This window comes from Cataglyphis hispanica, chromosome 14, assembly GCF_021464435.1.
Source record: "Cataglyphis hispanica isolate Lineage 1 chromosome 14, ULB_Chis1_1.0, whole genome shotgun sequence".
NCBI classification, from domain to species: domain Eukaryota; kingdom Metazoa; phylum Arthropoda; class Insecta; order Hymenoptera; family Formicidae; genus Cataglyphis; species Cataglyphis hispanica.
This window is the reverse complement of record NC_065967.1, coordinates 7181488-7197284: the sequence shown is the minus strand read 5'-3', so window position 1 is coordinate 7197284 and position 15797 is coordinate 7181488. Positions and strand designations below refer to the sequence as shown.

Sequence of the window (15797 nt, the reverse complement as noted above, 5' to 3'; positions counted from 1 at the left end):
TGAAATCGGACATTTATTTGTCCGATTTTTCAAAAATCAGTTCAATATCTGAATTCCCTATATGGGAATCGTATAAAAAATTGAACCGATAAAAATAATTATATATGTTATTAGTCGCATTTTGCAGGCTTCATATACGTTCATGACAAGAACTTGAATATGAAATATAGAAAGTGAATACTGCGTCGCATAGTGGTAAGCAAATAAACTACTGTTTCAATAAATTATTGCAGATTCTTTCGATTTCTGTTGCCAATTTGCTCTCAGATTGCGCGTGCGCAGATCTTGCTCGGTTTTTGCTGCTAATCTGATCATGTCATGTTAGCAGACCCTACTCTATTTCTGTTATCAATATGCCATCAAAATGCATACGCGCAGACTTGCTCGGTTTCTGCCGCCAATCTGACATCAAATTGCATTGCGCAGATCCTGCTTAATTTCTGCTGCCAATCTGTTATAATAATTCTGTTTGGTTTCTGTTACTGATCTGTTGTCAAATTATGTCAGCAGCTTTTGTAATATTTCTGCTGATGTTCTGCTATCATTATTTGATATAACAGATTTTATATACAGACTGCAGTCTTTCTGCTGACAAAAATTTGTAGCAGATTTGACAAAATTTGTTTGAATAGACTTGGCTATCTGGGAACGGTAATGCTAATTGCAAAATTAAATTATAATCTTAACAAATAGTTAATAAATATTTTAGACTGTAAAATTATGGAATATTAAAGTAAAATAGAATTCATAAGTCAAAAGATTTACCATTTTTTATTGGGATCTGTCAAATGGGCGGGGCTTAAGTAACATAGCGCTTTAGGGTGCAGTGTCAATATTACGTATGCTTTTGCGTGAAACCAACAACTTTTAAGCGGGGAGCACACACTTTTGCATAAGCGCATAACAATAAGCATAAGGAAATTGATTGGTTCATTTCCTTATGCATATATTTGTGGACCAATCAATTTCTTTATGTTTATGGTTATGCGCTTATGCAAAAGTGTGTGCTCCCCGCTTTATAGTCGAATAGCCAAAATAGCCAAAATCTTAGTTTTAAGGTTATTCAATATTCTTTTTTACTGTTTCAAACACATTGCACGCGAAAATATTTTAATAATAAAAATTTAAAAATATGATGATACGAAATACAGCATGTTATGACCAAATATATTTTATTTACTGTTAATATATAATTTACAGTACATCTTTTATAATAAAAATGGAAAATGATGATGAATTTTTAATTTTTATTATGTATTGGATAAACTTATGTTTTTTGCTAATACGTAAAAAAAAACAAAAGAGGTGGTTAAATAGGCAATGGCTTGTGAGCCTATTAACCAAAAGAGAATTCAAGCTGGAGATTATAATTTTTATTTCAAAAAATAAAAAATGATTCTGATTTATTTTATCGTTATATCCGAATAACGTTGGTACATTTTCAACAATTAAAAATGACAAAACCATATTTGACAAAAAAAAGTCCTTGTGCTTTAATCCCAGAATTACGACTTTTAATAACTTTAAGGTATTTATATAACTATATAATTTATGTCTAGATACTTATGATTAGTTGATAATGTTACTATAAATATATTATAATTAATATTTTTACAGATATCTTGCTACAGGTTAGGTTAGGTTAGCATTTAGCATTTACCATAGCTTTGGCATTCAGAATTGACGAATCTACAGTAAGAGAAGCAGTAAAAGAAGTCTATCTGATTTTAATTAAAGTATTAGAGCCATTATATCTTTCTTCACCTATAAAAGAGGATTGGAGGAAATGTGCACATGGATTTTGGACAAGATGGAACATTCCTAATTGTGTAGGTTCTGTTGATAGCAAACATATCCGATTATGCTGTCCTCCAAACTCTGGAAGTTTATATTTTAACTATAAAAAATTTTATAGTATAGTATTATTGGCAATAACTGATCATCTACACAGATTTACATTGGTTGACATTGGAGTATCTGGAGGTAAGTAAGAACAAACAATTTACTTATGTACTTATTCTATATATGTACTATGATAATTTATTTATTTCTAGGAAACAGTGATAGGGGAATTTTCAATGAATGTGAAATTAATTTAAATAATAATGGGTTAAATTTAATAGAAAATTCTCCATGGTAGCAATTTAAAAATCTACACTTATTTTGTGGCTGACGATGCTTTCAAATTATCGAAGAATTATGAAGCCTTATTCCAGGAAATACTTGACATATAAATAGAAAATTTTCAATTATCGAATTAGCAGAGAACAGTCGAAAGTGCTTTTGGGATTTTTTTCCTAAAAATGTAGAATATTTCAAACAGCAATCAGTATGTTACCAGAAACCACTGATTTAATTGTAACAGCTTCGGTGTGTCTACACAATTATGTATTGAAAGAGGAGCAACATAGTGGATATAAAATGTACAGCTACAATCAATTTCTAATAATAATGCTGATCAGGTAAAATTAAACGTAAAAATAATACAATTTTTTGTAATTATTTTAAGTAATTATTTTTAATATTTTTTAGAATTCATCTTGGATCAGTATACCGAATGTTATTGAAGAAGATAATGACGTAAGATATGTTGAAACTCAAAGAAATATTTTGAGTGATTATTTTGTTTCTGGAGTTGGAGAAGTGGAATGGCAGCATAAGTATGTTCAAAGAGGTGTATATACAGACGAATAAATATACTATATATATATATATATATATATATATATATATATATATATAACATATTTTTTTATATTGCTAATTTTAGATTGTATAACAATGTTAAAATTATCTATTTGTAGTAAATTTTATCTTATTAAAATAAAAGTGAAAAAAGGAAATACAAAATGTATAAATTATTTTTATTTATAGTGTTCATATTTACTAAAACTATAATATGAATATGAATGAATTTTAATATCATAATAATTATTCAAATAAAATTATTTAGTGTAAAAGCATGCTTAAATTAGCAATTTCTTGAAAAAGAATATTACATTTACAATCTTTTTGATAGATTCTGTGAAATAATTGTAAAATATAAAATTATAAACTATGTATGCATCACAAACATTTTATTATATTAAATATTACTACATATAAAATGAGAAAAATATATATCACAAACTTTGTCTTATCAAATTGTTATATTAAAGTATCTTATTAAAAACTATTTAAATTACGTATTATAGAATAAAACAAAAGTAACAGAAAATGCTTTTTGACATTTTAGAAACTAAGAATTATACATATATATACTTTAATAAATAAAATTTTTTCCATATTAAATTTTAGAGATAAGACAAACTTATCACAGAAAAAAGAAAACAATCACTTATATTTATATTGTTCCAATAATATATAAAAATAATGTATAAAATAACTTCTTTAACAAAAGAACATTACTGTTCTGATAGTGGTGCAATCAAGGCATCCATAATCATTTTTTTTCTCATATTTTTTTCCTTTTCTAGAATACTATCAAATTGTACTTTTAGAAATTCCATAAAAGCATTATCGGCTGTTGAAACTTTTTTTTCCATCTAACTTGAAATTCTATTATTCATTTGAAATTTAATGTTTGTTCTAATTCTTTTGTTTCGTCAACTTTCCGTTTTTTCATCTTTGGTGAAGTATTTTCTTTATTAAAATTTTTTATATAAATATGCTGCTTATTTACATTTTCATTTTCTTCATTGCTTGATTCGTTTGTAACATTTTGTGACGTATATTACTATCTTATCAACAATTATATTCGGTTGAAATTTTGTGCAATTGGTGTAGCTTTTGAAAATAAAAAGAATTAATTTAATAAGTTATTTTACCTTCGTCTCTTGATAATAGAGTCTAAAAATGTTAACTGCGAAAAAAAAAGGAGATCGAGTAGTTTTAGCAGCAGCACTTTTAGATTCAATTTCAGCCTTTCTTCTCTCTCTGCTGTATTGATCTCTTAATGTAATACATCTTTCGCAATATGAAAGAGTGTACATGTCATCTAAACAAGAAAGTTTTAGATTAAAAGAACCATATTATATTACCATTATTATTTTATTAATTACATGATTTACTATATAAATGAAATTTATTACTCATTACAATTAGTTTGAGTCATTATTTTGGATATTTCAATCCAAGCATTTTGCTTCATTAGACTATTCTTAAAATTATTATTATTTTTATCATAAGAATGGACGTTCTCCATATAACTCAATAAGAAGCTCATCGCCGTTCTTTTCTTCAATATTAACAGATGCAAATTCACAATTATTATTCCAGTCTTCTATATTATTTCGTTAAATAAATCAGCCATAGTATTGCAATGATTCAAATGGTCGGACATTATTATTTTTAGTATCACTCCAAAAGTAAATTTTCTGTTTGATAAAAATTAAAAATTAGATCATTTAAAAAAATAAGCATTAAGAATATCTTTTTTATCGCAATGTATTGTGAAATAACAAGAAAAATAAATAATGGTTAACCTAAAATTAAGATTACTATTTTGGCTATTCAATAAAAAAAATTAGAAACAAATCATTGCCTTTATATAAATAAAATTATTTTTATTTTAGTGTATTTATTTATAAACTATTATATATATTTTTAACAGGGCTATTTTGTAGAAACATTTTTCTGAAAAAACTCTAAAAATTTCTAAACACAATAAAAATGTAAAGAAGAACGTATGATATATCACTGTCCAAAGTATTATTTGCAACACAAAGTAACCCCAGTTGACGGTATATCAAGTATATTTTCATATATAAACAATATAAGAATTTATTTATTTTAAAAGAATAATAATAGCTTCAAATAATTTTAATGTATCAAAAATTCTAAACTAATTTTCTTTACAGTGGATTGGCATTTGATCATTGTTAAATCTATATGATCTAACTTGAGCAAAACGGCATATTTAGATAATATTTTACTCTTCACTTTATTAGATAATAAATTCTTTACATAATAAGACAAATATAAATAATAAATTAATAAAAATAATATTTCTAATTTGTAATTATTTAGATTTACCGGCTATTTATATTTTTTGGCCAAGACAAAGATTCCTTTGGTTATTTAACAATTTGACATAGCTGTTGAACTTTAGATAAAATTATTTGACATAAATATTTAACATTATAGTTGAAAATTTGATATTCCAAGTAATATTTAATATTTTAATTTGTCATTTGTAAAAAATAAACATTTCATTTAAGTTTAAATATATTAGTATTAAAATAAAACTATATTATATATTATATAACTATATTATATATTCTTTTATATAAAATTAAATTATGTTTAAACGTTAAATTAATATTACATATATTGCTACAGTTATTAATTACAGTTATTAATATTACATATTATTACAGTTATTTATTATTGGACTGATACCTGACATAATTGTAATATTCAAAATTAAAATTTGACAACTGTATAAAATCAAAATAATTATTTTATGTAATAGTTTAATATTCAATTTTAAGCTATCATTGTGATATTTTTATTTAAATAAAATTCAACATTATATAACATTCTGTTGTTTATTAATCATAAATTATTAATATCTATATTATTAATATCTATATTATCTCTATTAAGATCTATATTAATATCTCTATTAATATTATTATAAACAAAAATTTTGTTTGTTTATTTATATTACATTTTGATATTTAAATTTTATTGAGTATATATTCTACTGAATAAAAACAAAATTTAACAAAAAAGATTAAGTTAGCAATAATTAAAAATGGGTAGACGAAAACCTGTTCGTACTCAAGATGAAGAGCAAGAATTTCAGCAATTGAAAAAGAAACGAAAAGCTCTAAATCAACAAAAATATCGCGATAAGAAGAAAGAAAATGCAACAAACAATATAGCTGGACCATTTAAAATATGCAAATCAAGAAACTTGTTGAATAATAGTCTATCAGTTGTAGTGTCTAAATCACCAAGTCCTTTGGTCGTAAAAAATGTTTGTGTTTCATCGGTAATGAAACTTGTTATTACAACGTCGACTTTGACCAATTCTGTTACAGCAATCAACAACTGCATGTCAAAGTTAGAGAGTAACAGTGCTTTGACAACTTCGAGTTCAAGTTTTGATAATAATAATATTAATTATAATCAAAAGACTGTCTATCGCCGATGAAGTACTTGCGAGTACCGTTGAAAACACTACAGAAACAAGTCAATTTCAATGAATGTAAATGATAGTTTTTTCAAAACTGATAATGACCAATTATTGAAAACACACAATATCACAGATTTAAACAAAAGAAGAGTACAAAATTACTGAGTCAATTACAAACGATTTCAAAACATATAGCGTATTCGATTTGTTGACTCTACCCGACTCTGGGTCGAGTCGAGTCAGATCTCAAGTTCGATTTGAAACTCAATGACTCTAAACTATCATGGCGGAAAGCGGTTTATAATTGGTTTCGTGATTCATAACCTCCATCAAAGAATCTTTAACATTATTCTTGATCATCATCATCATAGAAATATAAGTTTATATTATATAAATTAAAAAGAAGAATAAATAGTAATAATGAAAATATGATAAATAATAATGTTAAAAACTCTTTGATGGAGGTTATGAATCATGAAACCAATCATAAATCGCTTTCCGCCATGATAGTTTAGAGTCATTGAGTTTCAAATCGAACTTGAGATCTGACTCGACTCGACTCAGAGTCGGGTCAGAGTCAACAAATCGAATACGCTAATAGACTAATAATTTAAATCAACATTATATTGGAAAAATGGATGTAGAATGCCAACATTGTAAAGCGAAACATTTTCATGCTGAAAAAGTTCACAATAAAGATAACTCATTCAACGATTGTAGTCATGGAAAAGTTATATTGGAGCTTCTACCACCATTTCCTAATGAACTACAACAATTATTTTCTGGAAATCAACACAAATCTAAAGAGTTTTAAAAAAATCTACGAGGTTACAATAGTGCATTTTCTTTTGCATCTTTCAAGGCTAACTTGGTTAATTTAACTGTACAAAGACGAGGACTTTATTGTTTCAAAATTCAAGCTCAAATTTATTATCAAATTAACACTGCATTATATTCTGCTACAAGTGAACAGTCAAGTTATAGACAGCTTTTTATTCTTGATGCTAATGAAGTTACAGAATGTTGTTTAAATGCAAAATCAAATCTCGATGAAGAGTTATTGCATGTTAGATGATATTATATGTTAGATGATATTATCCAAAGCAGTAATATATTTGTTCAATCATATCAAATGATGTATGAAGAAATTCGTAATCAAGAAAGTTTAGGTTTAAATGTGCTTGATTTAAAAATGGGATTCTTACATAAGAAAACACGCATTGATCGCGGAAGATATAATGTTCAAAAAACCAACGAAGTTGCTGCAATTTTTCCAATTACCGCAGATGAAGATATTCCTAATTGTTATATTACAATTAGAAACAAACGTGATAACACTTTAAAATATGTTAGTACAATGGATTCAAATGTTGAACCTTGGATTTATCCAATGTACTATCCGTATGATATACTATATGCAAGGTAGACAAGATATTAAACAAATCAACGAAAAATGTGTGACTAGATCCATGTATGTTCAATATCGAATGGTTATACGTGATAATGTCAATTTTTTAATGGGTAAACGACTATTTCAACAATGGCTTGTTGACAACTATGTAAAAATAGAAAAAGACAGAATTAATTGGTGTAAAGAAAATAAAAAACAGTTGAGAGTGGAAAAACATCAAGAACTGATCGATTATTTAAAAAAAGTAGCGACTAACACACTGATGCTCGTATTGGACGAGTAATGATTCTTTCATCAACATTTATTGGTTCAGAATATGATGCAAAATTATCAAGATGCGATGGCTATTGTTCGCAAATATGATAAACCAGATGTTTTTATTACAATGACTTGCAATCCCAATTGGCTTGAATTTAAAAAAAAATTGCTTCCAGATCAACAATTTGCTGATAAACCTGATTTTTGCGCGAGAGTTTTTGATATAAAAAAAAAATTATATGGTAGATTTGACCATTCGACAGAAATTTTTTGATGAAGTAAAAGCACTTGTTTATTGAATTTGTAATTGAATTTCAGAAACGTGATTTGCCGCACGTACATGTGTTAGTAACTTTGAAACAAAAATGTAAAATTACTAATTCGGAAACTGTTGACAAGTATTTCTGCTGAAATTCCCAATCCTACTATTGATAAAAATTTGCATGAAATTGTTATGAAGAATATGATTCACAGACCTTGTGGTGATTGGTGTACGGTAAATAGAAAATGTTCAAAACATTTTCCAAAATTCTTTCATGAGGAAACAACTATGGATGAAAATGGTTATCCACAATATCATCGAAAAGACACTAGCATTTTGTAAAACCCGGAAGATTTGTAATAGATAATCGATTTGTCGTTCCTTTTTGTCCAATATTATCAATGATTTTTAATTGTCATATTAATGTTGAAGTTGTTTCAAGTATTAAATCGGTGAAGTATTTATACAAATATATTTACAAAGGTCACAATGCAGCAGCTGTAGTCATAGAAGAAAATGTAAATAATATAGAGATTGTTCATGACGAAATTAAGGATTTTATTGAGGCACGTTATATAGGACTAATTGAGGCATTCTGGCGTATTGCAGGTAAAACATCGCAAGAGAAAAATGCTATTATTAGTCTATTTGTACATTTGTTAAACGAACAAAATGTAATTATCTCTAATCACTCGAACGAACAAGATTTACGATTTGCTTTAGAACGTATAACAATGTTGATGGACTATTTTGATTTAAATAAACGAGATGTTGATGCGCGCCAGTACATGTATACAGATATACCTTTATATTATGTATTCAAAAAAGTAAGTCTTGACGGAAAACAAGTTAATCATTGGGAAAAACGTCAATATAAATTTTATTGCATTGAACGCATGTATTCAGTTAGTCCAACTGAAATCGAATTATTCCACTTGCATATCCTTTTATTGAATGTCAAAGGAGCAACAAGCTATAATGATTTAAAAACAGTTAATGGCGAATTGCATCAAATGTTTACTTCTGCATGTTTGGCTTTGGGTTTAATTGAAGATGATGATGAGTGGAAACGTGCAATGAACCAAGTTTCTATCTGGATGATGCCGATCGCCATCATCTTAAGCTACTTTTTGTTCGAATACTAATGCATTGCCAACCAGTGCACCCAAAAAAATTGTGGGATGAATTTCAAGTTGCAATGTCCAAGATTACATACGACGATTTAAACAAGTCACTGGAATAAAAAAAGCTTACGCACAAATCAATCAATTACTTTGCAAAGAAGGTTGGAAACTTTTGCAATTTCCAGAAATGGAACAAATAACGGCAGAATATGAGGAAGAAGATGTGGAACAATTGCAAAAAGAAACTTTGCTTGATCAGCAACAGTACAGTCAGTTAAATTATAACCAAAAAGTATCATAGATTATGTTTTAACTCTTTTGGAAAAAAACAACAGTCAACGGATAAAATGTTTATACATTGACAGTCTAGGAGGTTCAGGTAAAACTTTTGTTTACACAACATTATACTATTTACTCAAATCTCAAGGCAAAGTTGTTAGTGCAATGGCTTTTACTGATATCGCTGCACGTTATTACCAAATGGAAGAACAGTACATAAAACTTTAGGTTTGCCTGTGCATCTTTTTGCTGACTTAACATCAAATATAAAAAATTCAATCAAATGAAGCTGATTGATTGAAAAAAACAGACGTTTTTATTTGGGACGAAGCACCAATAGCGATATACCCTTGAAGTGATATATTATCTCTTGCAGGATTTAATGCAAAATAATATACCGTTTAGTGGTAAGATTATTATTCTTGGTGGGGATTTCAGACAATTATTGCCAATGAAACAAAATGCTACACGTTCTGAAACTATAAATTTATCAATTAAATTTAGTTCATTATGGCAACATTTCTAAATTTTTTCATTAACGAAAAATATATGTGCATTTTATCACATGAACATGAATTTGCTCATTTTTTATTAGATTTGGGTAATGGTACCCTGAATGATCTAATAATGTTGAAGTCCCACTGAGATGTGTAGCAGATTTAAATGCAAATATAGTAAAAGATACATACAGAGAAATAATCGAACACAAACAGTATAGATTTGCAGCAAAGTGTGCTATATTTTCCGCACAAAATGTTGATGTAGACGAAATAAACAAACAAATTGTGAATTTACTTGATGAATTAACAGGAAGAATATATACAAGTATAGACAATGCTGAGACTACTAACGATCATGATATTAATGAAGCTATTTTAACATTTGTATTTGAATACTTTAAATCCAACGAGCCTTCCACTTCATGAACTTCGATTAAGAAAATATACAGTTATTATGCTGATTAGAAATCTGAACATTAGCGAAGATTTATGTAATGGAACAAGGCTGTTAATCTTAGAATTACAAAACAATTTGTTAAAGTGCGAAATTCTGACTGGTGATAAAAAAACAGAAATAATATTTCTAAATCGCATAACTTTATGTTGTGAAAATATTTCTCTATTTGTATTTAAAAGAAGACAATTCACGGTTAAAATAGCTTTTGCTATGATAATATACAGGGTGTCCGATAATTCGCGGATCACTCTTTAAGGGAAGATAGAGGGTGTTATTCTGAATAGAAAAGTCCAGTACCATTTTGTGATTTTCTCAATATTTAAAAAAATATTAATTTTAAAAGATTAGCCAACGAAGTGCCATGAAAAGCTCGCGGCGCGAAGATGTCTCCCACTGTCAATTGATACTCGGTCCGCGGCGAAGCAATGGGAGGAGCGGTTTGCGAGCGTGCTTCGCTATGGCAACCAAAAGAATTACATACCCATATAATAATTACCTTTTTAAAATAATTATAATTATATTTATATAGTATAATATAATACATTTAATTTCTAATTAAAAAATTTATTTTAAAAATTAATATAAATAATTTTATCTTTAATACTTATATCTTTAATTTTTATTCTTTTATCTTTAATAATCTTACTAATAAATTTTTTTATCTCAAAAAAATTATTTAAAAACTGAGAAAAATCCTCTCCTTTCGAATGTGGATTTGACCCAATATCTTAATCTCGAATGCCTTTTAGTATTCAATTTTTTATAATTAGTCTAATCTTCCTAATTTTTGATATTGAAATTACTTTATTAATTTCCTTAATTTATATATATTTTTTTAAAAATAAAATTATAATATTTTCTTCCTTTTTATTTTTAATAATCTTAATTATTGGCCTATTCATTGAATACCTCGAAAAATCTATTGATTGAAAAACCTAAAATGTTCCTGTCTAAATTTAATATTTATCAAAATAAGGATTTTAGTTAACTAATAACATTTAAATTGCATGTAAAAATTATATAATACTATATATAAATCTTATATCTTTTAAAGTAAAATTTCTTACGTTTAATTTCGACTTAAAAATTGATTATTTTTTAATCTAAAAGAATAATAAATTTTAATTAACTGAAACCAAAATAACACATAATGAAAAGATCACATACATAAAACGGAGCGCGCATTATGTGTGTATTTTTTTCGGTTGCCATAGCGAAGCATGCTCGCAAACTGCTCCTCCCATTGCTTCGCCGCGGACCGAATATCAATTGACAGTGGGAGGCATCTTCGCGCCGCGAGCTTTTCGCGGCACTTCGTTGGCTGATCTTTTAAAATTAATATTTTCTTAAATATTGAGAAAATCACAAAATGGTACAGAACTTTTCTATTCAGAATAACACCCTCTACCTTCCCTTAAAGAGTAATCCGCGAATTATCGGACACCTTGTATAAATCACAAGGACAAACATTTGACAAATTTGTAATCGATTTAAGAAAAGATATTTTCAATCATGGACAATTTTATGTTGCATTTTCACGAGTTAGATCTTGGGAACCATTAAAAATTTACTTAGGACAAGAAAAACAAAACAGATTAGTTAAAAATTATGTATGTACCGAAATGTTTCAATAAATATATTTTGAATGTGTTGATTTTATAATGTAAATTATAATTGCTCTAATAAATTTTATATTATTTAAACACATATTTGAAATGATTACAAACAAATATAATTTTGTTACAATATTTTATAATATTACTTTTTCTATATATTTATTTGTTCGACAGTGCATCCTGTGTTGAACAATGTTTTTTGGAAATGGATTATTCCATATGCCCATATGCATAATTTTGAGGATACACTATCTACAATAAAATCATTCGTCATGTAAAAAGATTTATTTGGTATAATAACAAAAAGTTAAAATGTTAAAATGGTTTTTTAATTTTTTAAAACACTAAATCACAAATATTTTACATGGAAATTATAATAATAAAAAGAAAACTTTGCATAACACGCATGTATATCTTATAAATGAATGTACTATGCAAATATGAAGTTTGAATTAGTACTTTTCCGGCAAAACAATTTTTATTTGAGAAATATAACAAAGATTTTTTTAATGTATGATTAGTTAAACAGTTCTTAGATGTTTTTTAATTATTAGATCTAATTTTAAAGTATATTAGTTATTTTTCAGAACATAGTTAATGAACTCGTTTTTAAGAATTATATAGAACGTAAAAATATAAGTAATAAACAAATTAAATAACTATATGCCACAAAACATAACCAAAGTGCTTTGAAATAAGATTAAATAATTCAAAATATGTACATCAAAGAATCATCTAATTATTTTTTCAAAAGATTTTGTTACATTTATAAAATTAATAAAAATTTAGTTTTTTGATAGAACTAGAGATATACTGATTTAAACTTTATATGTGCATGATACATGCTCTTAAAATAGAAATGTTAATTTAATTTTTTCAAAAAATACTATATTTATCTAGAATTTAACGTGATATTAGTAACAGATGTGAATCATAATATTGATAAAAACATTTACTTATGTTAATGTTGTAATTAATAGATCACAATATATAGGTTTTCAATTGGACTTATGTTTCCGGTATCGGGTAGTGTGCTTCGAGGTGGATTGACGTGTGTTTTGCAAGCTATTGAGGGATAAGCGGGGAGCACACACTTTTGCATAAGCGCATAACAATAAGCATAAGGAAATTGATTGGTTCATTTTCTTATGCATACATTTGTGGACCAATCAATTTCTTTATGTTTATGGTTATGCGCTTATGCAAAAGTGTGTGCTTCCCGCTTTAAGCGGGGAAGAAGTGGCGATAAGAAAAGGGAGGAGAAGGGTGGCGGTAGAGGAATTGTTTGATAGCATTGGAGTTAAGGCAGAGATCGAAGAAGTGAGAAAGATAGGTGGAGGTGTAGAGGGAGGAAGGGAAATGGTTGTAGTAAGGTTGAAAAGTGAGGAGCAAAGATGGGAGGTTTGGAATAGGAAGAAACTTTTGAAAGATAGGAAGGAAAGAATTTTGGAGGATTGGACGTGGAAGGAAAGGAGAATGAGATGGAGTTTAGAAGGGATAGCAAGGGAGGAGGAGAAGAAGGGAAGGAAGGTTTGGATAGGGTATGGAAAGATAAGAATAGATGAGAAATGGTGGAGATGGGATGAGAAGAAGAACTAAAGGATGGGAATGGAAACTTAGAAAGGATAGAAGGGATAAGTGAAATGGAGAGAGGAGTGGATGGTGGATGAATGGAATGAGAATGGAAAGTGATGGAATGGATGGATGGATAGTGGAGAGGAAATGGAATGGAAGGATGGAAGGATAGATGGAATGGAAGGAAGGAAGGAATGGAGATGGTGGAAGTGAAAGGAATGAAGAGTGGAGAATGGAAGAAATGGAGCGATGGAGTAGTGGAAAGGATTGGAGAGAAGTGGAAGAATGGAATGGAATGGATGGAGAGAAAGGAAGAAACAGTAGGACATGGATGGGGGTAATGAAGAAGAAGTGAGAGGATGGAAGTAAGAAAAGGGCATGAAGAGGAGGAGGGATTGGGAAGAAGGTCGAAGGACAAAAGAATTAACAAGGAGGGGAAGGGTTGTTGAGATGGATAAGAAAAACGGGATGGACAATATTTAATGGATGCACGAAGAAGGAGGGAATGGAGGAATGGAAGGGATGAATGGAGATGACATGGATCATAGATGATGGATAGAGTGGATAGATAAGGATGATGGATATGGACCAATGAAGGTGGATAGAAGAGGGAAGATGAAAGGAAAGAAAGGAGGAAAGATGGATATAGGAAGGATGGAAGGATGGAAGAATGGAAAGGAAGTGGATGGATGGTGGAAAGTGGAATGGATGAAAGGAGATGGAAGGAGGTGATAGAGGAGGAAGGATGGAATGGAAGGAGAAGAGGAGTGATGGAGAAAGAAGGAAGAAGGATGAGATGGAGAGATAGGAAGGAAATGAAGATGAGGAGGAAGATAGAACAGGAAGATGGAAAGAATGGAGGAATGGAATGAATGGAAATGAATGGAGGGAGGGAAGGTAGATGGAGATAATGGACAGAGGATGGAATGGAATGGATGAGGGGAGGGATGGTAGGAATGAGATAACATCAGTGGATTGGAAGACAGGAATGAAGTGGAGGTCTGGATGGAATTGGGGTGGAAATACGGAGGGGAGCTAGGAGGAATGGGTGGAGAATATGCAATAGGATTTGGAAGGGAGAAGGATGGATAGATGAGTGGAGTGAGGAGGTGATTGTGCCGATATTAAAGAAGGGGGAAGGGGAGAGAGTAGAAGAGTATAGGGGGGGCTGACTCGACGCTCTATAAGGTGTATGCTTCGGTGCTGGCAAGTAGACTAAGCGATGAGGTGGAGAAGAAGGGATTGGTACCGCAGAATCAGACGGGTTTCAGGAAGGGATTAGGGACAATGGACAATATATTCATACTGAATTATTTGGTGAACAGACAGCTGGGGAAAAATAAAAATAAATTAGTGGCCTTCTTTAAATTTGAAAGCAGCGTTTGACTCGGTAGATAGGAGGAAATTAGTAGAAGCGATGAGAGAGAGGGGGATGAGGAAAGGGCTGGTTAGAAGAAGTGAGAATATTCTGAGGGAGACTAGAAACATGATGAGGAGAGGGGAGGATTTGGGAGCAGTGTTTGTTGGACAGGAAGGGGAGTAAGGCAGGGGTGCCCATTAAGCCCTCACTTATTTAATCTGGTGACGGCGGATATGGAAGAGGTAATGAGTAAAAGAGGATGGGGAGGGGTTAAGTTAGGGGAGAAGAAGATCTACACTTTGGCACACGCGGATGATGTAGTTTTGATTGCGGAGGAGGAGGATGGAATGAGGAGTATGATTGAAAAAGTAGAGGGCTATCTGGAAAAGAAGGGGTTGGAATTAAATTTGGGAAAGTAAAAAATCTTAAGGTTTAGGAAAGGAGGAGGAAGAGAAAGGAATGTAAGTTGGAGATGGAAAGGAAAGGTTAAAGAGGAGGTAAAAGAATTTACTTACTTGGGTTATGTAATGCAGAAGAATGGAGGACAAGAAGCACAAATAAGAGAAAGGCTAAGAGAAGGGTGCCGCTAGATTAGGTCAGGTTTGGGGAATTGGCAAATGGAAATTTAAGAATGATTGGGGAAAAAGATTATGACTCTTCGATAAACTGATGTGGACGATGGTGGGGTATGTGGTGGAAATTTGGGGGTGGAGAGAGAGGAAGGAATTGAAGAGGCTACAGGAAAGATATTTAAGATTGGTGTTAGGATTGGATTGGGGAATGCCAGGTTATATGATAAGGAAGGAATTACAG

The 15797-nt window shown here is 29.6% G+C and overlaps 1 long non-coding RNA gene and 1 pseudogene across 1 annotated transcript; one reads left to right on the top strand and one right to left on the bottom strand.

Annotated features, from left to right (window-relative positions):
* Positions 1 to 869: 869 nt before the first annotated feature.
* On the top strand, positions 870 to 2682 carry LOC126854529 (uncharacterized). The gene is made up of 4 exons (XR_007688117.1): positions 870 to 1528; positions 1618 to 1983; positions 2055 to 2462; positions 2533 to 2682. It is a non-coding gene; the product is annotated as an uncharacterized LOC126854529 (long non-coding RNA).
* A 267-nt stretch (positions 2683 to 2949) lies between these two features.
* Positions 2950 to 5824, bottom strand: LOC126854670 (uncharacterized; annotated as a pseudogene).
* Positions 5825 to 15797: the final 9973 nt, after the last annotated feature.